The following is a 24,164-nucleotide window of genomic DNA, read 5'->3' as shown; positions in this document are numbered from 1 at the left end:
TAAACAATGACCTTAATGAGTTGTAGGAGCTGACCCTCTACTGGGCAACTCATCTTCTTCCTTCCACCCTCCCTTTCCCTGCTTCCCTCCCTCCCTCCTTTCCTTCCTTTCTCCCTCCCTTCCTCCCTCCCTCCCTTCCTTCTTTCCTTTGCCTTCCTTCTGTCCCTTAGATCATCACACCCTTACCTGTGCCCTTACTGTCGCAAATATCTCTAGCTCTAATTGATTGAACAACACAAGGTGTTGCCTAGGCCCATACTGACTCAGAGTGAATGTAAATAGCACTTGTTCCTTTTTTGACAGAAACCCAAGGGTCCTCCCCTTCTAGATTGTTTTTTTTTACTAAATTCTTTGCTTCATGTCTTTCCAGCCTTAATCACTAAATGGGAGTTGGCTCAGTCAAACTGAGACTTGTTAAAGGTAATTGTCATGAAATATTATTGTGTTATAAGAAATAATTTCAGGATAATTTCAAAAAAAACCCTGGAAAGATTTATATGAACAGATGCATCATGAAGTGAACAGAATCAGGAGAACATTGTACTTAAACATCAATCATTGAAGAACTGTGAATGACTCAGGTATTCCCAGGAATTCTAGGCGATCCCAAAGGACTACTGATGAAGCATACTATCCACTCCAGAGAAAGAACTGATATTTATTGAATACAGATTAAAGTATGCTATTCTTTTTGCTTTGAAATTTTTTTTTATTTGCGCCTTCTTGTTATAAAGTGACTTTTACATAATTGCACATGTATAAATTCTATCTGAATGCTTACCACCTCATGAGGAGGGAGGGAGGGAAGGGAGGAATGGAAGGACAGAATTTGGAATTCAAAACTTTAAATAAAAATACTTAAAAATGTTTTTATTCTTCTTTCACAACATGATTTATATAGAAACAAATTAAGCGTGATTATACATGTATAACCTATATCATATTACTTGCTGTCATGCTTAGGGAGGTAGAAAAATGTAGAACTCAAAAGCTTACCAAAAATGTATATTAAAACTATCTGCATGTAATTGAAAAAATAAAATTAACATTCAACATTTTTTTAATTTTAAAGAAACAAACAAAAAATAAAATCATGCAAGACTGACCAGGTATGGGGTGCAAGTTTATCATCTCTGCTACTGGAAAGAATTAAGTGGTGGATCACTTAAGCACAGGAGTGCTAATTTGCAATGGGATAAGCTAAATTGTTGTCAGTACGAAGTCCAGTACCAAAATGGTGAGTTGGGAGGACAGGAAGCCCTTAGATTTCCTAAGGAGGGGTAGAAATGGAGGAGGTCAAAGCTCCTAGGGCAGTTAGTAATGGGATTGGGTCCCAGAGTGTCTACAACACTTCTAGCCTTGGAGGGATAGGACATTCCAAGAGGAGAGGGTGGGGGGGAGGAAGAGATAACCTGGTGCCCCTCTGATGTTCAAATATCATATGAAACACAAAACTGGGAGAGAGTGTTCATCAATGGTGTTCACCACAGGGATGGAGGCTAGCCAACAAGAAGTTGAAGAGGGATTCCCTATATGTAGCAAGGTTGTACAGTTTCTACTTTTTTCCAGGTGATATTAAGCTGACTGCAACAAGCCCTGAAACACCGGAAAACTGATGGAAGGATTCATAAGCACTTTTTAATATTTGACCGAAAGATATATATGGGAAAACCAAATGGATCAGAATGCCTTTAGTTCAGACTATGACGATGAGTCAAATGGACAACTTGTGGAGCTCATTCATCAGGACAACTATCTGGGACAGACATCACAAATGAACAATGATCTGAACAGAATGAACAGAAATGAACAGAAGGAGGAGAGCAGGCCAGATTGCCATTTGGAAATTACAACATTCTATTAATGACACTCTACTTTGTCCTGAAACAAAGGCCTCTCCCTTTAACTACAGTACCCTCCTGGTGATGTTTTTTGGTGACTCATCTTAGACTGTGGGGTCTGCAAAGAATTAAAATTGACATTCACCCAAAGGACAATGAAAAGGTGGATGGTGAATGTAAGCAAACTTCAACTAATGAGGAATTATTGAGAGAAACAGTGTGAAGTATAGCACCATGGAAATATATGAAAGGAGAAAAGATAGATCAGATATAAAGAGAAAGGGACAACAGATGATTGGTGAATTTATGGGCAGAAATGGACAAGAATCACAGTAGATGAGTAGGCATGGATAGGCCGTAATTTGCATCCTTGGACAGAATACCCTTAACATTCAATTAGAACCCCAGGAGCATAGGAATATATCTTAAGAATTGTCTCCTTTTAATTCTTCTCTGCATTTGGTCAAAAAAGGGAATGCTTAACTAGGTTCTGATTAAATGGAAATAAACATTTGCAACACAAGAAGCCTTCCCAAATGGTTAGGACTAAATAAATGAATCCTGAATGGGACAGTGAACTGGGGCAACTCCAAATCTGCAGGGGATGTTTTGGGGAAAGAAATGACATTTCCACAGGACATGTTTGATCCAGGACTTAGGGGAATTATGGGTTTAGAGGAATTATGGAGGCCAAGGACCTCAGGAGCACTTTTGATTGGTCTAATCATTTTATTGTGAGCTCCTTGAGATCAAGCACTGTCTTTTGCCTCCTTTTGTGTCTCCAGCTGTTAGTGAGATACAAAATATATAGTAGGCATCTAATAAATGTTCATTGATTGATTTATCAGTATGCTTAAAGTGTTTTATTTTGTAATGGCCAGATCAATGAGTGCCTAGGCTCAGGTGTAAGGTATAAGAAGAACTAGGTCAGTAGCTTGGTATCTCAAAGCATGACCCTCTAAATCAAATGCTTCACTCTATCTAGCCCCCTCCTACCCAGTCATGCTCCCCACCCTATCCAGTCCTCTCCCCTTGCCCATTTCTTGCTGTGCCCTCTACCCCTTCAACAGGTTTTGCCCCCTCCTTCTTTGAAGGAATCTCTTTCTTTTGCAGTTGTATCCCCAGCAGAGAGAAAATCCTTAATAAATGTTGTCTATTCAAGCATTCAAGCCAGAGTTTATAGAGGGGAAAAAAGTTTGAAAATATAGTAAAAAGGGGAAGCTAGGTGGCACAGCCCTGGAGTCAGGAGGACCTGAGTTCAAATCCAGTCTCAGACACTTAATAATTACCTAGCTGTGTGACTTTGGGCAAGTTAGTAACCCCATTGTCTTGCAAAAACAAACAAACAAACATTCAAAGAAAATATAGTAAAAAGGAATAGTTTAGCCTAAGGTCAGAGCTTTTCCCTCCTGCATATTTTCACAATGAATATGATTCTTTCATATCTGAGTCCTCCTTGGCTTCCTGGCCTAGAACAAGCTCTTCTAGCTAGACAGCAAAGTGAGCCATGGAGTGGGAGCCCAGATCTTCTGATTTCCAAGCCCCATAATTCTTTACACCAAAAGAAGTCCACCAACTGGACTAATGCTTTCCCACTCTGAGATTCTGGTCAGTTCTGTAGCTGCCAAGCTTTGGAAGCCCATGAATTCTCCAGGAAGCCCTGAGAAATGCTACAAGGTGAGAAATATAGTCCTCTCTTGGCGTATAGCCCAGGAAAATTACTGTCTCTGCTCCTCACAACTCACCGAATGCCGATTGGTAACAGTGAGGAGTGAAGCCACTGGGCTCAGCAAGAACCAGAGCCTGACAAATGAGATTTGGCCCCCAGAGCCAGTGATCATTACTAACCCAGAGAGGCTGTGGGGCTAGCTCTCCCTCCTGCCTAGAATCTGATCCCCTTCCATGGCTGATGCATCTTCTTCCAGCCATGACTGGGGAGCCTCTGTCCTGGGCTTCCTTATCTTCCCTCTCCTTCCCTGTGAGTTGGATGTCACCTCTCCCATGGTTGCACTATGCAGGATGACATTTAACATTTCACATCCCCAAATGGTGTAAATTTTGAACTTGGAGCAAGAATTCTATGGACCAGGGAGAATTTTGCAGTGATCAGTTTCTAGGGATACAAGGAATGGACCAGCAAGAAGGCAGGAAACAATTCAAGTCATCAAATTCATTCTGATCAGTGTGGGACCTGGGTTAATTGGATTAAGGAAGGCAAAAGCTGGGGGGATGAGGAAGGAGAGAGAGGGGGAGGATGCTTTGTTGTGCAAAAGATCAAAGAAATACTAAGAAATGGGAGCAGTTCTTTGCAGAGATGGGAAGTCCATAAATATGGAACATTGTACATAAGATCAAATTATTTTGATGTATTGATCAGTTTTGCTTTAATTTTTTTCTTTTCTTATTTTTCTTTTTATTAAAATTTCTTTTTAAGGTATAACTCTTTGGCAAGTGATGTAAAAAAAATTTAATCAATAACAGTTTTTTAAAAATGAAAACAGTCACCTTTCCCTCTCTCCATGAGGCTTTTGTGGGGGTCTTGAGTTTTGAAGAGAAACAAGTTTAGTAAGAAGAGATTTCACCATTCTCTTTCTACAATGACTCCCTGAGTTAAGAGCTCCACTCCAACATTTTTTCTCTTTTTCTTGCTATTTTGCTTTACTAAATGTTTTTAAATGATCAGATATCTATTTTCTCTCCCTCCTATCTTCCACTCCTAACATTAGGAAAGAAAAACAAAAACAAAACCAAAACCTTTGTAATAAATTATAAAGACAGGCAAAACAAATACCTATGCTGGCCATATCCAAAAATCTATGTCTTATTCTACAACTCGAATCCATCCACTCTCTCTTAGAGGTGGGTAATATATTTCCCAACAGATCCTCAGGAATAATGACTGGTTATTGTTCTGATAAGTTCTTTAGGTTTTCTAAGTCGTTTGCTTTTATACTTTGTTTTTAATATACATTTCTATTTGGCAAAGTCCCTTCCCCACTGCAATCCCCATCTTAGTGTCACCCCTATTTTATAGATAATGAGAGTGAGGCTCAGAATCTCACTAGGGTCACACAAAGAACTTGTGGCAGAGCCAGGATTCAAATTAGAGGTCTCCTGGCTCTGAGTTTAGAGCTTCTCCCACTACACTTTGCTGAGATGCTATGTCGCTGATGAAAGAGGATAGATGGGAGGTAGAGCTTGGGTGGGAGAGCTTTAGAACTGTGACTCTGGGGAGGCTTTTGAGAGTATCTCCATAAATAGAGGGTGTATACACCCATAGACATCTCATTGGGAAGGCTAAGGGCAACCCCTAATTAAATTTCAGTGCCCGAGGATGCCTCAGAAATGAAGCTGTTTCCTTCAGCTGTTGTGAGAAGTCACCTCTTTGTGCTGACTTTTTTTTAATGTGGGGGCACTAGGTGGTACCATGAATAGAGCATTGGCCCTGGAGTCAGGAGAACCTTAGTTTAAATCTGGCATCAGATATATACTATGTGACATTTAACCCTGATTGCCTTCAAAAAACATGTGCAAACCATTTTGCATATTTTTCTTTTACTTTCATTTCCAGAGAGATTCTGAGAGCAGCAAAGGTAGGAACAGATTGGGGATCCTCTCTCTTCCAAGGGGTGAATGCTGACTGCCTTGGAGCAAAGGGTCATGGCAGAATCAAACATCTTCTGATCCTCATGGATTATTCTTGGCCCCTACCCTAAATTTGTTTAAGCTTGTGTAAATTTTCAACCACTTGCAATTGTGGAAGGGAAGCACCCAGGGTTCAAGTACTAAGTGCTGCTGAATTCCAACTTCACCAGTCCTGAATTTCTGAACCTTAGCATCTGGGAGAGAGGATGAAGGATTGGCTGAGCAACACCAGCTCCAAATAGCATTCTGATGAAAAAAAAGAGAAGTTCTCCATAGCACTAGCCTCAGAGATTAACACACTAGTAACCCCAATTTGAATAGTGCTATAGTCCAGTCTTCAGTCAGGGACTAAAGTCATGATGTGGGGGAAGAAGGGACCTGAACTTTCTATCTGCTGTTATTGAGTTATTTGGATGGAGCGGGTCCAGGTACAAGAGACTTGCCTCTTTAGAGTTCCAAAGTCTTCACACCCTCAGACCTCTGGTTTACTGGAGTCAGCTCTTATCAGCCAGTCAGAGTTTATTATTTAATTTTCAGTGGTCAATACTCCAAATCAGGGACTTGATTTCTTGTTTTGTTGATTATCTAGGCTTAAGCAAGCATACTAAACTAAAAAGTGTATCCTATGAACATCCCCTCCACCCCAATCCTTCAACTCACTCTTAAACTTTTACCAGAATAGCACCACCTGAATAGGTTTCTGGTGAAAAAAAATAGAACTCACCAGAATGTTGGAAAGTGGCCTCTGGAAATCCCAAATTAATTCGCCTTCTGAGAGTAAGCCAAACCACTCAATGATGCTATGATTTTGGAGGTCTTTAGAATTCTGGAAAAGTTAGGACTCCCTAGAGAGGGAGAATTCTATCAATTGTTTAGGGATCAATGTGAAGTTTTTTATGTGGTTTTGCATTTTCTGTGAAGTGGAATAAAGGCTATTCTGCATTTGATGTTTGCTTTGTTACCCTGAGTGCTAGTTGGGGGTCTTGGAACCCTATTAAAAACCTAAATAGAATTTATATTCTAGTAATATTTGTATATTTCCCAGAGAGGACTCTAGGTAGAGACTTAACCCCCAAAGAGGGTTATATGGGGAGGAAAGTGGAATATAAACCCCAAGTTTGACACCAGTTCTCGTAAGCCCTTAAGTACATGGGTTCTGAGTCCCAAATTATGTTGAGATGCCAGATATTGATTTCCCAGCTCCCTTTGGGGATTTAGTTTTTCTATCAAGGGAATATGGGTAGACTTCTGTGTCTTGAGCATCATCCAAATGGACTTGTTTGGGGTCCTTCCCTTTTGACTGGCATGGAGAAAGTCCCAAGCATAGGAGTCATCAAAAGAAGAGAGGCCACCAGCTTCAGGCACTGATCTTCCCCCTTCCCCCCCCCCCAACCCCTCAACACACAGTGTATGCAGAGGAAACTCTATGGAGATTGATTAGTCAGAGTCTCCGATTTGTAATTTTACTTAATACTGTTAGAGGGGCAGTTGAGGCCATTTGCGGGAGAGGGGATGGACAGGTTCCAAATCCCCTGCCTAATGAATTCTAAGTATTAATCCCATTAGTCTTCCAGCCTTCCCTGCACTGACCCTTCCTTCCACCACCCCCAATCTATCCTCACTTGCTCTTTGCCTCTTTTTCCTTCTCTCTGCTTTCCCTTGTCACTTTTCTTCCCCTCCCCCTTCCTTCCTTTCTCCCTTCCAGTAAAGCTCACTATTCCAAGGCCCAGGCTTCATCCAGTGGCTGTATGTTTTTTTAATTGTTTGTTTGTTTTTTACCATAAAGAAGGCCAAAAGGAAAAAAAGCAAAGACTACCTGATTTCAGGTATAACCTGAAGACCCTCCTTCCCAACAAATACAGATCCATTGATTCTAAAGAATTGTACTTTAGATATCATCTAGTCACACCTTCTACCTATATCTTGACCTATGCTTGAATATTTCTAGTGACAAGAAAATCACTACCTCATGAGGCAGCCCAGAACTTTAGAAAAAGAGAAAAAAGCAGAATGGAAAGAGCACTGTATTTCTCATGAAAAATTCCGTGTTAAGGGACAGCTATGTAGTACAGTGGATAAAACATCAGTCCTAGAGTCAGGAGGACTTGAGTTCAAATTCAGTCTCATACACTTACTATTACCTAGCTGTATGACCTTGGACAAGTCACTTAACTCCATTGCTAGCAAAAAAAAGGAAAGAAAATCCTATGTTAGCTACTACTACCTTAAACTGTGTGACCTTGGGCAAATCATTTAACTTCTCTGGCTTCTCAATCTTTTTATTGATAAAATGGGTATTATAATATTGGCACTACCTGTTTCACAGGGATGTTTTAAGAAAAGACTTTGAAAAGCCTACATATACATATATATATATATATATATATATATATATATATATGAGCTATTAATATCTTATAACCTCATTCCCACTGAGATTTTAGGGACTTAATGGGTTATGTTCCCAGCAGTGCTTGAATTTAAAAGAGGACACAGGGAGAGGACAGTGCTTAGCCCAAAGAAATATTTCTCCAAAGTCATACATTAATGGGGAAGGTATTTGGGGGTATAAGGACCTTCCTAGTATACCACACAAGTAATTCTAGTTAGGATTAGTTAGGGTTAATTAGGATTAGTCCTTTGGTAATTCTAATTTCTAGATTTGGTTCCTCTTTTTTTTCCCCAACTCAAATCCTACCTACCTATGACAAAATCCCAGAAACAGGGATCCTTCCTAACATCACTGTCCAGGGATACCCTCCTTTCACAGCTGCAGACATGGGAAGCTCTAACTCCTTGGATCCTCTGAGGCACCCAATTCCTCCTGCACTCAACTAGCTGGTTAGGGAACAAGAATCTATTCTACTTTGTGGAGAGGGATCAATGACAAACTCTAGTCAGATCATCAAATTAGAGGGATGTGACATAGTTATAGAATATAGTTTAAACTTTAAGTCATGTTTCCAGTTGACTTTGCCCCACATGCAAACTAACCCCTGGTCATTAAGCAAACATTATTTGACTAGTTTTCTAGGGATTGATCTCCCAGATGAGGCCCTTCAGAGGTTATTGTTTTATAGCTAACTGGGTGGTGGAGTGGAGATGATTCTGGAGATGGAAACCCTGGGGTCAACTCATGTCTCTGAGATTTACTAGCTTTGTGACTAGTTTTGTAACTGAGGTCATATTAACCTCAGTTTCCTCATCTGTAAAATGGGGGGGGGGGGGAGAAGAGTGCCCCTAAGGTCTCTTTTTAATTCTCACTACCAAAGTTATAGAACATTGTAGTTACAAAGGGATTGGGAAGTTATTTAGCACAGATTCAATCTGAAATAGATCACTTCTTTCCCAGTTGCCAGCCTAAGTCTAAGCTTCTCTTACTAGGTTCACTTCTTGATTAATTCAAATTATTCCCTTATTTTCACCCATTGTTCTTCATTCACCTTTCTAATTTTTCCCCTTTCTCTTCCTTTCTTCCTTCCTTCTTTTCTTCTTTCTTTCTTTCCTTCCTTTCTTTTTCCTTCCTTCTTTCCTTCCTTTCTTTTCTTTCTCTCTTTTTTCTTCCTTTGTCTCTCCCTTCCTTTTTTTCTCTTTCTTCCTTCCTCTCTTTCTTCCTTCCTTCCTTTCTTTCCCTTCCTTCATTTTTTTCTCCCTCTCTTGTTTTCATTGTTTCTTTCTCCCCTCCTTTATCTTCTCTCTCTCTCTCTCTCTCTCTCTCTCTCTCTCTCTCTCTCTCTCTCTCTCTCTCCCTCCTTCCTTCCTCTCCTTCCCCGCTCAGCTATAGCAATCTCAAGTAAACTGTACCATATTAGTTCTGTTTTCTGTCAGTCATTTCTAGTTTATCACAAAATGAATGTTTAAGAATATTCATCTTTCTATTTAATATATAAGATAGTTCTTGTCTCCAGCGGGGGAAAAATGAAGTGTATATACATGAACAATTGAGAAGCAGGACTATTAACTGTTTCTACCTTTCTTAGCCATATATTCTCATGATTTCTAGAATTCAAGTTGGAAGCTCTTCCATTTAACTGAAATCTATCCAGCTTTAATTTCAGTTCTCACCTTCAGAGGAGATGGAGAATACACAAAACTATTGGAAGGAAGGAAGGCAGAAAGGAGGATAGGAAGAAAGGAAGGAAGATAAAAAGCAAGGAGGGGGAAGTCAAGGGAAGGAAGAAGGAAGGAAATGAGAGAGGAAGAGAGGGAGAGAGGGAGGAAGACAAATTAAGCACTAATTATGTCCCAGGCATTCTGCTAAACACGTCTCAAATATTAGATCATTTGATCCTCACAAAAACCCTGGAAGGTAGTTGCTATTATTAACATCTCCATTTTATAATTTAGGAAACTGAGATAAACAGGTTAAGTGACTACCCAAGGTCACCCAGCTAGTTCTTAAGTTTCAGGTCACCCCCTCTCCAAAACTAACCCTCCATTCACTATACACCTAACTACCTCTTAGTCATCTTTTCATAGTATAGGTAAACTACAGCCCCTATAGGATGAGATGAAACACAAGACCCTAGGGTCTCAGCTGAATAGGAATGGGAACAAGATGAGAGTAGGAGTGATGCATGAAAGACAGGTTAGGCTTTGGACTCCCTGCTATCTAGGCAGCAAAATCTAAAGGGAAGGGAAGAGTGAACACAAATAACTCTTGTCCTCAATAGATAATTAGTGAAGGGAATATAACATGAAGAATGAGGGAGGATGTAGTCCCATTGTACTCTGCCTGGTATCTGGAGCACAATATTGTATTCAATTCAGTCATGTCATTTTAGGAACTACACAGACAAGATGGAACAAAATCAAAGGACAGTGAGCACAATAATAAGGAAGCATTTATTAATTCTAACCAACATTTTGGGCAGCTAGGTAAAGAAATGGATAGAGTGGCAGCTCTGGAGTCAGGGAACTTCACTTCAAATCCAACCTCAAACACTTACTATGTAATCTTGGACAATTCATCGAACCCTGTTTGCCATAGTTGCTTCATCTGTAAAATGAATTGGAGAAGGAAAAAGCAAACCATTCACTGAGTATCTTTGCCAAGGAAACCCCAAATGGGGTTATGAAGAGGCAGGCATGACTAATCAACAAAACACTAATCAAGAAAAAGGGTATAATATTTATATACCCTTTCAACCCTACAGGGTTTTATCATTATTTTATGGATGAGAAAACTGAGCCTCAGTGATTGAGAGAAGTTTTCATGGTCATACACAAGTGAAAACAGAAGTAGGATTTGAACCTAGATTCAGTTACACTCTTGAGTCTTCCTGCCCTCATCTTAACTATGGCCGAGGAAAGTTAAAGGCAAACAGCAACAAAATGTCCTGGGATCCTTCTCTATATGGACTGTACCAAATGCAATTTATCATGATGTAATAGTGGGAAGAGTACCGGAATAAGAGATTGGACATGGATTCTAGTACTGATGCTGACATTTCCTTCTCTCTGAGGTTGGATAAGTACCTTCCATTTTCTGTACCTTTATTTTTTTCAGGAAAATAAAAAAGTATACTCAGTGGTCTTCGAGGTCCCTCCCTCTACCAACTGTAAAAGGGACATCCCATACCCTTCAACTCGAATGAGTATAAATTAACAAGATGCTCCAAGCCCTTTATCAATAAGAACCCTTCTTTGATTGAATAACAAATCAATTCATCCATCAAAGGTGTCACCTAGCCTGGGTACAAATTGAATGAAAGGAGCTAACACCACATAGGAAATATCTTGTAGTTAGTGGAAGAAAATCACCCTGTGGGACTTTGCACAAAAAAAAAAAAAAAACCAAGCTGGTTCAGAATTCCACTTTCTAATAGTAGGCAAGCCTAGAGTAGTTTAAGTCAAGTGTCTGAGAAGAAATTGCTGGGGGGTGGGGATAAGAGGAGAGAAAGAAAGGGACAGTCTCTGTCTGTCTCTTCCCACCCCCACAAGATTATGAGTTTGTGAACTTTTAAAGGTCAGAAGATTTGGACTTCCCATTGGGGTTAGCAGCAGCATCATCCAATATCAGTGACTTATGGTAGCATCTGTGGCAAGGACCAAAAAAATAAACTAGGCAAACTGAGAATAGTATCAGTCCCAAGACTCTGCGAGGACATTTACCTTTGAAACTCAGCAGAGAGCTACACCAGAGGGGATGTTATGAGAAATCTACAATTAGAGAAAAGGATTTCCTATAACAAGGACTGTGAGCTTTGCTTTGGGCACATGTATACTCTAATGTACACTCTTCCCAGGCCCCTTATCTATAAAAGGGGAGAATATATATATATATATATATATATATATATATATATCTCAAAGACTTATGTTTTTGTGCCTGCTATTGTTACTATACCATCTTATTAAATACCCCCTTTGTAATAGCTAATTAGGTCTATCTGACTGGTTATCAAAGAAATGTCATATATGAAATATCAATATATTCCTAGAAATGTGGGAGGGACAATGTTAAAGAGACCTCAGTCCCTCAGAGTTAGTCACAAATCACTGAGAAAAGGAATATAGTCATCCTCTGGGATCTAGATTGTAAGCACCCATGGGAGTTGGCATTAGAGGGGTTCCTGTGAGTTCTGTGACCCCCTAGTTGTAGTTTCTCCTTAGAACCAGGATTAACAAGTTTCCAGGAGGGTACTCTATGCTTCCACCTACTCCTCTAAATAGTCAATCAGATACTTTTCAATATAGTGCCCATCCTTTTATCCGTATCCCTTAGGAGTCTGCTTCTAATATTTCTGGGCATTGTTCCTGTATATTTTCCTAAAGTACAGCATATAGCTTTCCTTTTCATGATTTTAAAAAAATCTATGATCTTTACATTCTTTTCAAAGTCTATTCTTTGTGTACTGTATTCTTGTTTTATGTAGCTTTCACAGTCTTAAAAAATATATGGTGTCTTTTGTCTTTTCAGGCAATTTAAACCCCTCTCCCTGAAGACTGAACCCATTCTCATAATAAAGGAAAATGAGCCATGATGGAGTACTGAATTTTATTATCTGGACCTGGAGCTACTCCCAAGGATAGGAATGGGGATTGTGAGTCAGAGTCAATAGTTGAAAGAAGGCTGGGGACCAGATAGGAGGCAAGGAACTGGGTGTTAGAGGTTGTTTTGGAAATCAGGGGTCCAGAAAAGGGATCAAGTTCTGAGAACTAGGGACAAGAGAGAAGGCGGCACCTGCTGGGATGATTGAGTGTCTCTAGAACGGAAATGTCTTCACATAACCCTTGTCTTCTCCCTGGGAGGTTTTTCTAAGGAACCTTTCAGTCATCAAATTTTAATCATTACAAGGATCCCATCTCCTTTCTGAAAGCTCCTCTCTGAATGTCTAATGACAGAGCCTGGGAACAGAGGCAGGATACTGTCTCTGGGGATTCCTTTCAGGATCTTTTAGATGCCTGGTCACCTGGACTGAACATTCAAAAAAGCCTGAAGCTTCAGCTTCTGTGAACTTTCATCTAAAGGGTGAATTCAAGGCCTATGAGTGTCTTCTCTCCATCCCCAAGACATATCCCACTGAGTTTATCTTCCCTACTCTAATCTGCTTGTAAACATTCCTCACTCATCCATCCATGCATCCATCCATTCACCAGTTTTGTATTAAACATTTACTAGAAGTGTGAACCCTCTCCCATCTGTACTTAACATAGCTTAACTTTTTAAAAAATATCAAGTTTTCATGTGTATTGTTTCTCCAACTGAAGAGAGGAGCAGATAATGACCTGACCTCCTGGCCAGGAAGACCCAGGTTTGAATCCCAATTCTAATATACTCCTTGCTGTGCCCCCATAGATAAGACCCTCTTCAATTCCTTCAGCTGATGAGATGTGTGTATTCTATAAATGCTATCTAATGTGATAATGGAGAACATTATTATAATCTAAGATCATAGACCTAGAACTAAAAGGGACCTCCAAAGTCTTCTAGTTCCAACTTCCTTATTTTTACAGTTGAAAAAACTGACATCCAAGGGAGTCAGACAACTTGTTCAAGATCAATGCCAGAAGTAAATATTAATCCTGACCTGTGTGTTGAGACAGGATTCTTCCCATTGTACTCTGATTGACATTACGTTCTTTAGGACAAGGAACTCTCATTCTTGTAGATTATAATACTAAATCTCAAACTTGTTCAGTGTCCTGGAAAAGGATTTGTTATTTATTATTCAATTATTCAAACCCATTTGGGGCTTTCTTGACAGAGATGCTAGAGTGGTCTGCCTTTTCCTTCTCTAATTCATTTTACAGATGAGGCAAAAGGATTAAGTAATTTGCTCAGGATCATACAGCTAGTAAGAGTCTAGGACAGATTTGAACTCAGGAAGATGAGTACTTCTGTGCCCAACACTATCCACTATGCCACCTACTGCCCCCAATGGGACCAATGGCCCAGCAAAATTCAATCCAAGGAAAATACATTAATGTTGCCTCCCTTTATCTCCACTAGACTAAACATTGCCAATTCCTTGGTTGACATAGTATCTAGACCTCTTGTTTTCCTACTCATGCTCTTTAGGAGTGTCCATCTGGTCAATGCACCTCTTAAAGGGAACCAGATGTGGTCTGATCAGTGCGGAGGGCAATGGGTCTGCCAATCCCTTTTTTTTTTTACTCTAAATTTCTTTTAATACAGTCTGGGATTGCAGTTGCCATTTTTAAAGCTTCTGAGTCATATTACTGATTCATGCAACGTCTTCTATTCACAACTGATGTCAAGCCAGGTCTCCCCAAGCCAGTATTGAGTAATTGATTTTTTTTATACCTTAATGCAGAACTTTACATTAGTCGTTGTTAAATTTCATCTTGTTGATCTTGGCTCTTGTTCCAGCATATGGAGAAAATAATGGTTGACATTTATATGGGACTTTAAGCTTTGCAAAGCACTTTACTTACATTATCTAATTTGAGCCTTACAAAAACCCCAAGAGGCGGATGATCCTGGCATTGTTGTCCCAGATGACCAAAAGTGAGGTTTGGAGAAATTGTCTTTTATCATACAGTTAGTGTTAGAGGCAGAATGGGAGCATCATCTACACTATACCAAGTCTCTCTCTCAATTTTGTATAAGCCTTAAATTTAAACATATCTTCCATATGTTCATTTAAATTATTGAGGGGAAAAAAATCTTAAATTGGACAGAGTCAGAGACAGAACATTATCCTGAAACATATAATCCCTAAGGCAACAAGGTGGTACAGTGGATAGAGCATTAGACTTAAAATCAAGAAGACCTGAGTTCAGATAAGGCCCCAGACATTTACTGGTAAGAAGTGAGACCCTGAACAAGTCACTTAATCTCTTTGCTTTGGTTTGTTCAAATGTAAAATGGGAATCACAACAGCATACATCTCTAGGGTTGTTGTGAGAATCAAATGAGATAATATTTGTAAAGTGCACAGCACCTTGCCTGGAATATAGGAAATGTTATATAAATTTTTATTGTTATTATTATATTACTAGATAATGGGATACTTGTTGAACCAACTACAAATTTGCTGGAATTCAAGAGCAGAAAGATGAGTTGCATCAGGCCCAGTGAAATTGTCTAGTGAGCCCCTGTCTTTCTCCTTGGCTTAAAAGGTTGTGACATAGTCCAAATTGCAAATAAAACAAATCGTTTCTAATGGGGAAAAGTAAAGTCTTTGAAATCTTGATGCATTTGAGATGAAGAACACTACTGGTGTAAGTAATGCTATATTATGGAGAATGGGAAGAAAGTTGGACTTTCAGATTCAGGACACCAGAGTGTTTCTGTCTCACACTACCTACCTGTATAGCTATAAATAGGAAAATTCCCTTCTCAACTTCAGTTTTATCATCTGTAAAATGAGGATATTCTGTACACATCTACCTCACAGAATTGTTATAAGGAAAGTGCTTTAAAAAGCCTTCTGATGGAGAAGGGAGTACTGTGAGTCCATCGGGATAGGGAAATCCTAGTGAGTTACCACTGATAACTATAACTTGTCTGTAACATATAGTTATCTTTTTCAAAATATATATATAATTTAATATTTTATTTACAGTTTTATGTAGTTTATTTTAATGATTGAAAAAATACTTTTAACTCACTCCAGTCAGCTATATAACTTGGAAGAACTGTGGAAGAAAATATTTACATATATGTCATATTTTAATAACAGTCTAAATATAACATATTCTAGATTTAAATGTTCTTCGTTAATATTCATTTTCAAATGCTTTGAGTTCCAAATTCTTTCCCTCCCTCCAGCCACTCCCTCACCCATTGAGAAGGCAAGAAATTTGATATCAATTATATGTGTAGAGTCATAGCAGATGGTCTTAGAGAGTCGTTTCCAGGACTAAAAGATTGAGTGATTTGCTCAAAGTCTCATAGAGGGGATATAGCAAAGACATCACACTGCTTGTTATAAGCCTTAAAATGTTATATGTATATATGAGTTGTTATTGTTGGTGGTGATGGCAGTATTATTATTATTATCATTATTATTATGGGTCAAAAGTATCTTGGTTTAATGGAAATAAAGTTGATCTCAAAGTCATGAAGACTTGGTTCAGGTCTCACCTTGAGGCCTCTCAGGACATCAGGCAACTAAGATTCTAAATTGCAAAGATGGCACTGACCTACATTGGTACTGAGTGATTCCTCATTTGCAAGTTCCTTATAACTAATGAAATGAAATGATAGGTCCCATTTCCCTCTCTTGTAAGAATCACATGCTGCCCTCCCTTGTGGAAGGGACAAGAAATTTATCTAATTAGACTTTGCTCAAGGAAGTCTAAGTAGGTGACTTTGGAGACAGAAAACAGGCCATTAACTAGGAAGGATTTTTTTGTTTGTTTGTTTCTGGGTTGGGTTTTTTTTTTTTTTGCGATTATAAGCAGATCTAATAAATGTTATCCTGAGAAACTGACCTGATCAATCAAAGTTGTCCTGGGGAGTTTTGAAACAGTCTTTAGAGTGGAGCTCCAGTGAGGATAGTTTAGAAAGGTTAGAGGTCATTCTTTTAACTCTGGGCTTCCCAGACATCCTTGAAGAGAAGCGGAGGAATCTTCACATAAATTTCAGAGGTTCTGTGAACATGGATTAGAAAAAGCACATCTTTACTTTCATTAATCTCGTGATTCTGAGAAGAGGTACATTAGGCTAAGTATATCGTCCCAAAAAGATCCAGGACACTAAAAAAAGGTCAATGACTTCAGCTATAGATGCACCTTTGATTATCTGAAACTCATTATTGACATTTCTGCTAATGCTCTTTCCCTTGCAAATGTGCTAGGAAAAAGAATCTTGTTCTAGAATGTGTGCTAAAGGAGAAAGTAATCTATGCAATTAGAGGACCTATAAGTAAAGTGATTTTTAGTTAGATTTCAGTATAGAATTATTGTGTTTGTCTTTTTTTTTCTGAAAAGGACTGATAATATCATGGATGTTGCCTTGATTTGTGTGTGTGTGTGTGTGTGTGTGTGTGTGTGTGTGTGTGTGTATTGGATTAAATTGCACAAGGTTATCAGCCTCACTTTGTCTTCCAGAGTTGTCACAGTCCAGTGGCAAGACAAAAAGACAAGATGACTGGCAATGGTCCAGGATACATTGGATGACCTTGGCACCTTCAATGTCTGACCAAGCTCTAAACACTCCACAGCAACTGCTTCAGCTGCCTTCATGGCCATTGGAACAAATTGCTTTCATCTGTCCCCTCTACATGAGGAAGTCTTCACATGCTTGGGGTAGACATCCCCTAACCCACTCACAGGTTTGAGGTATATCAGTTATCCTTAGCCTGGTTTAGCTGGTCTCCAGAGACAGTATACCAGGGTGTGGCCATTGCTCCCACTACAGGTTCTTGGAGCTACAGGTAAGAGTTGCATGAATGGGGGGGGGGGGGGACACACCAAAGGTGGAAGAGCAGCCCTGAAAAGCTTAATAAGCCTTCACAACAGAGGTACTAGTCCTGGAAAACCTCATACATCACACAGAGTTTTACAAAGATCAGAAATTATATGATCCCTGAAAGGCTGCCCTTACAGGGAGATGCTCTGTAACCCTTTGCTTCCTTGACCTAATTAACTGTTTGTGCCCAGATCTTGTGGAATTCACTGACCTGGATATATTCTAGACTATTCATTCAATTTTGCCCTACCATGAATTATTTAAGACTTGAACACTTTGAACTCCCCATCTCTGCTGGCAATACACCACACCTTGACCTTACCCCCAACACAAGCCAGATGGTTACAACAAAAGTCATCAAAGACTCAGAGTATTGGATTGAGCTCAGATTGCTCAATAGCATTGGATTCATAGAGACTGGAAAGAGTACTGTGTACAGGATATTAAAATTAGGGGTTCTCCTTTGATCCAGAAACACTACTACTGGGTCTGTATCCTGAAGAGATCATGAAAATGGGTAAAAACCTCACATGTACAAAAATATTCATAGCAGCTCTTTTTGTGGTAGCAAAGAATTGGAAATTGAGGGGATGTCCATCAATTGGAGAATGGCTAAATGAATTGTGGTATGTATATGTTATGGAACACTATTGTTCTATTAGAAACCAGGAGGGATGGGAATTCAGAGAATCCTGGAAATACTTGCATGAACTGATGCTGAGAAAGATGAGCAGAACCAGAAGAACATTGTACACCCTAACAGCAACATGGGGTGATGATCAACCTTGCTGAACTTGCTCACTCCATCAAAGCAATAATCAAGGACAATTTTAGGAAATCTGTGATGGAGAATACCATCTGTATCCAGAGAAAAATGTGGAGTTTAAACAAAGAACAAAGATTATTACCTTCAATTTTTTTAAAAAAGTTGTCTTATGTATTACATTATTTTGCTATCTCTATTATTTTCTTTTTTCCTTAAGGAAATTTTTTTTTCCTCTCAACACATTCAATTTTGATATATATGCAAATCATGGAAACAAATGTAAAGACTATCAGACTACCCTCTGTTGGGGGAGGGGGAGGGAAGAAAGGGAGGGGGAAATTGTAAATTTCAAAACCTTGCAAAAAATGATTGGTAGAGAATATTATTGCATATAATTGGAAAAACATAATATTTATATTAAAAAAAGAATTAGGGGTTCAAATCCTACCTTTACTTAGTATCTATGAGACTCTATTTCTTCCTCAATAATATGAGAGCTTGACTAGAAAGCCACTTCAACTCTGAGTTCCTGGGATTCTGTGTGCAACTCATATTTCCCTTATCACAAGAATATCATGAGGAATTTCAGAAAATGCATTGTTGAAATTAAGATATACAATATCAGTGACATTGTTCTGTTTTAAGGATGGGGGAAAGGACAAGAATGCATATTCATTAAGGTCCTGTCATTGTGCTAAAGGCTTTACAAGTATTAACTCATTTGATAAGGATAGGACCTATGATTTCATTGGCATAGGGAACTCTTGAAGTAAGAAATCCCCTTTATTACAAATCGAAAAAACTTATGAGGGAAAATACTATCCATAGCCAGAGAAAGAATTATGGAGTCTAAATGCAGACCAAAGCATACTATTTTCAATTTTTAAAATTTGTTTTATGCATTATATTTTTTCCTCTCATGAGTTTTTCCCGGTTTGTTCTGATTCTTCTTTCACAATATTACAAGATGGAAATATGTTTAACAAATAAATTTAACATAAAAATAACCCACCAGATTACTTGTTGTCAAGAGGAAGTGGAAAGAAAGGGAGGGAGGGGAAAAAATGTGGAACTCAAAATTGTACCAAAAATGAATGTTAAAAACTAAAAAGAAAAATTAATTTCCATTACTAATACAGTCAGTACCTTGTCTGCAGCCTAGTCTTAGATATTTGTCTAGAACATTGAATGTTAAGTGACTTACCCAGGATCACATATCCAGTATGAGACAGAAGTAGAATTGAACCAAATCTCCCTACTTTGAGACCACTGTCCCTCTTTCTCTGTTATGCCAGTCTAAAAAGAAAAAGCAAATGAGGTATGATGTGTTCTTAGTGTTGGCTCCTTGTGGTTACCCCTTTTTCTCTAAAAGCCACTACCCTCATTTAAGGCTTGATGACCTCTCTCTCCATCCTATTGCAATATAGATTCCTAATTGGCCTTTCTCAAATCTCTTTCCCACTCCAATCTATAGCCCACTTCAAAGTCACAAAGATTTTTGAGGATGTGGATCTGAGTATCTCATCTCCCTATTCAACATCTACTTGGGTCAGGCTTCTTTTCCAAGGATTGACTTAAGCATCTGTTGAACCAGGTTGTTGACTTACCAACAGAGCTACAAGGGCCCAAGTTAGTTCAAGGAAGAGTCTGGCAAAGTCAGAAACTTTGCAAAAAAAGGGGGGGGGCTACCTTAGAATAAGGTTTATGGGATTCCCAGATAAGGCAACTCCTTCTCCCAATGCTAATCAGTAACCTCTCTGCCATTCCTTGTTTTGAGAAATTGCCTAGACTAAAGCAATAAGGGGTTAAATGACTTTTGTTATTTAATGCCCATTAATAAATGACTAAATGTCAGGGTCATATTGTCAGTTTGTCAGAGTCAGGACTTGAACCTAGATTTTCCTAGTTCTGAAACATTTCTCTTCCCAGAATGTTCACCTACCTTAGAGATGTATTGGAAATCTCTGCTTCCTCTAATCCACCTTCTACTCAGTTGCCAGGATGATTTTTGAAAATCAAAAGGATGATTATCTCTCTCTCTCTCTCTCTCTCTCTCTCTCTCTCTCTTTCTCTCTTTCTCTCTCTTGCGCTCGCTCTAATACACACATACACACACACACACAAACACACACATGCACATGACACTCATACCAGGATCAAATACATACACCTTTGTTTGACATTTAATGTTCCTTATGACCCAATCCCTTCATATCTTCCCAGTCTCCTTATAACAGACTTCCTTCTATGTATTTTATGATGTAGCTCTATGCCCCTACTTAAAACCACCCCCATATCCATGCCTTGGCATAGACTGTCTTCCATGCCTAGAGTGCTTGGCCCTCCTCCCCTTTGCCTATTCTTTCAGAACTCAACATGAGTCCCCTCTTCTCCAGGCGTTCTTTCCTACCTCTTGCCAGCTGCTAATACCTTCTTCTTCCAGATTATTTCCATATATCCTGCATATATCTTGTAGGTTCCCAGATAGTGTGCTCATTGGGAGCAAGGATTGCAGTTTTGGGTTTGTTTGATTTGTTTTGAGCCCATTTTTTTTGTATCCCCAGCACTTATTACAGTGCCTGGCACCTGTGAAGCAGATAATAAATGCTTGGTGATTGACTGACTGTTAATAAGTAATCAAAGCTAGACCTTTGGAGGAATCATAGGTTCAGAACTGAAAGGGAGTCCAAGGTCTTATGAGAAGTAAATAACAGAAACAAGATTCCAACCCAGTCCCTTTGATTCTACAGTCAAGCCTCCTTCAAGTTCTACCACCATACCCCTTAGGAGGAATATTAACCCCTTAATAAATCAATGACCATTTTTTTCAGTGCCTGTTATATATCAGATTTTATTTTAGGTGCAGGAGATTCAAAGACAAAAATAAGTAAAACCTTCCTTCAGGAAGACCATACTTCTAAGTTGACTGGCACAGTTAGGAATATCTAAGATCAGCTCTAACCTGAGAAACTTAAGAGCTTTGTGATCCAAAGCAAAGCCTTTAAACCTCTGCCTCAGTTTCTCCAAATGTAAAATACCTCCCAGAATTTTTATAAGGATCAAATAAGATTATCCCTGTATATAGAAAGTACTTAATAAAGGTTTGTTCCCTTTCCCTTCTATTGGTAGAGAGAATATCTTTGCTTATAAGTACATATAAAATAGAGATAAAATAAATACAAGGGAAATTTGGGGGGGGGGTGAGCTATTAGCAACCAGGAGAATTAGGAAAGGACTTCTATAGAAAGTGGCACTAAAGTTGAGCTTTGGAGAGAACCAAAGATTTCAAGAGGCAGAAGTGAGGAAGGAAAGAATTTTAGATGAGACAGTCTGTGCTAAGAGAATCAGCAGGAAGGCTAGTTTTGCTGAGCAGTGGTGTTTGTTAAGGGAAATGATAATAATAATGCTGTAAAAATAAGTAAAAAAAATCAACTAGTTACAGTCTTTAAATGCCAGAAGAGTTTGTTTTGACCCAAGAAGTATTAGGATAATTTAGGAGTATATTGGGGATTCAAATATGGTCATGTCTCCCAAGTTAGATTGGGAGCTCCTTGAGGGCAGGGACAATCTTTTGGATACAATAGATATTTAATAAATGTTTATTGACTGATCAATCTGTTTTGATATTACTTTGGGTCACTTTGTGGAAACTAGATTAGAATGGAAAGAGATTGAAGGTTGATATTGCCATAATACTGATAATAAGTGATAAAGGTTTGAACCAGGATGATGGTCTTGTTAGTAGAGGGGAAAAGATAGTATAGGAGATATTGTTTAGATAAACTGGCAGCAGATTGGATAGGTGAGAAAGAAGAATGGAAGTCAAAGATAGCACCAACCCTGTCAACCTGGATAACCTGAAGGATCATGGTAGCCCCCTCAGAAATGGAACAGTTTGGAAGAGGCGTAGGTTTGTGGGGGGAAATGAGTTGTGGACCCATGAGTTTGGGGTATCTATGGGACATGGAGTTGGTGATGCAGATCTGGAGCTCAGGCAGAGCCATATATACATATATATATATATACAAATACATATATATATAAATTAGGGAGTCATCTGCATAGAGATAAGAATTAGATCTATGGGAGCTGATGAGACCAACAAGAAGAGTCAAGTTTGTAGTTTCTGAATTTTTCCTTTTTTATAAATAGGATTTGTTTAGTATAAGTCTTCTTGCATCTCTCCCCTTCTCCATGATTTCTCAGATTGTTCAATCACTTCTGCATGGTCTTCCAATCTATTCTAAGATGTAATTTTTCTACCTGATGAAACTTTTCATTCTTTTCTCCTACTATTTCAGAAAAAGTGGTCTTTATTCATCAAATGATTTTCTCAGTGTTTCCAAATTCAAACTACTTTTTTTCTTTTATGCTTTTACTTAGACAAGTTTTTGGAATACTCTCCCTCAACACTCTGACAAAATTGCACAAGGGCTAGTTCCATTGCTGCCATTTCATGAAGTCTCTTATTTTCCTTCCCCACCACACTGAAACAAAGTTCCTCTTTTGAATTATCACTGGATATTATTCCTGTTGCTCCTAAAATCCTTAACTCACTCCTCTTCCCACTCCTAGTTATTAGTTCCCTGGTCTCTCTCCTACAGGGCTGAAAGCTCTCTAAGGAATATAGAGATCCTTTCGTACTTAGCTCTGGTTCTCCTGCATCTGAGCAAAAGATGATGTCCTTAGAATATATTCAATAAATACCTGTTGAAGAAATGGTTAAAGAAGTAATTGCTTTAATGAGTGTTGCCTTCATCCATACTCCTCTTTCATCTAACAATTCCTACTTCCCCTCAAATAAATATAATATTGTCTTTCTCTCAAGTCCTTCCTAGTTTTTATCCTATCACACTCTGCCTTGAACTCACCAGATAAGTACTGCAATTTCCCACCCCAACCTCCCTTTTGTCCTCTACTAGGTTCAAACATCAGGGTTGGAAAAGGCCCTGTGCTTCTCATATCTGAGATTTAGAAAAGAGACATGTGAGATCATCTAATCCACCTTTCTTGTAACATGGACCCTTCTGGAAGTCTGGAGAAACCTATACGTTCTCTCCTCATAAAATTTTTTAATCTATTTATTTATTATTTAATCTATTTATTGATCAACACATAAAACAAAATATAGAATGTTACAAATGAAACCAAATATGCCAAAAATAGTTTTCAAAATATTAAAAAAAAACCAAATCCACAGACACTAGGTTAAGAACCCCTGATCTAGTATAACTCTCTCATTTTTCAATGAAGAAATAGCTACAGAGATGATAAGAAAATGACTCACCCAAGATCATACAGGAAGGATGTAGCAAAGCTAAGTGTTCTATCTTCAAATCCAGCCCTTTCCCCTCTATTCTTGTTTTCCTTTCACTCCTTAGGATGTCACTCTCCTCTCCTTTCCAGTCTAGTGTCTCCCAGTGGAGGAGGGCTAGGGGTGGGCAGCCAAGGCAGAGAGGGAGGTAGCCAAGGGAGGACTGCGTGTTAAGCTGAAGAACATGGTGTCTTCTACCTGCTGAAGGCTATTTACACAGTCCCAATTGATTTGTTGTAACCTGTAATTATTTTAGAGGAATTTTTTTTCATGCTCCATTTGTTTTGTGCTCTTCAGCTGAGGAGTTGCCAGAGAGATCAGCTCCTTGAATTAAGAGAGAACCAGAGTCTGCCCCTTTGTGGTGCTTAGAAAAGAAAAACTGGGGAACCAAAAGCCCCATCTCCCCACCTCCTGCCATCTTGCTTCTTCCTCTTTCTCCATCTACCACTCTCCCTTCTAGTTGATCAGAAAGCTGGCAAAGGTATATCTGGACTAAGGGTCTACGTGATGGGATATTGGAGTTATTTATTCTCCCAAAAATACCTTGGACTGTGATTTCTCATTGTTCCCTAATACTTTACACTCCTCAGAACATTTTTTAAGAATCACAGTAGGGACAGCTAGATGGCATACTGGATAGAGCACTGGCCCTAGAGTCAAGAGGGTCTGAGTTCAAATCCAGCCTCAGACACTTAATAATTACCTAGCTGTGTG

General features: G+C 38.9%; 1 long non-coding RNA gene across 12 annotated transcripts in view; it reads right to left on the bottom strand.

Moving 5' to 3' along the window:
* Positions 1-23,740, bottom strand: part of LOC141513024 (uncharacterized) — a 106,671-nt gene extending 82,931 nt beyond the window's left edge. For 4 of the 12 annotated variants that reach the window (XR_012475675.1, XR_012475672.1, XR_012475670.1 and 1 more), the window contains exons 1-5: positions 23,424-23,720; positions 20,547-20,722; positions 19,341-19,432; positions 18,077-18,228; positions 16,392-16,550 (exon numbers count right to left, since the gene is read on the bottom strand). This is a non-coding gene — a long non-coding RNA (uncharacterized LOC141513024). The other 8 variants (XR_012475667.1, XR_012475666.1, XR_012475669.1 and 5 more) reach the window with 7 other exon arrangements.
* Positions 23,741-24,164: the final 424 nt, after the last annotated feature.

Source organism: Macrotis lagotis, chromosome 2 (assembly GCF_037893015.1).
Source record: "Macrotis lagotis isolate mMagLag1 chromosome 2, bilby.v1.9.chrom.fasta, whole genome shotgun sequence".
Classification (NCBI taxonomy): domain Eukaryota; kingdom Metazoa; phylum Chordata; class Mammalia; order Peramelemorphia; family Peramelidae; genus Macrotis; species Macrotis lagotis.
Note: the sequence above shows the minus strand (reverse complement) of the source record. Positions and strands in the feature narration are given on the sequence as shown.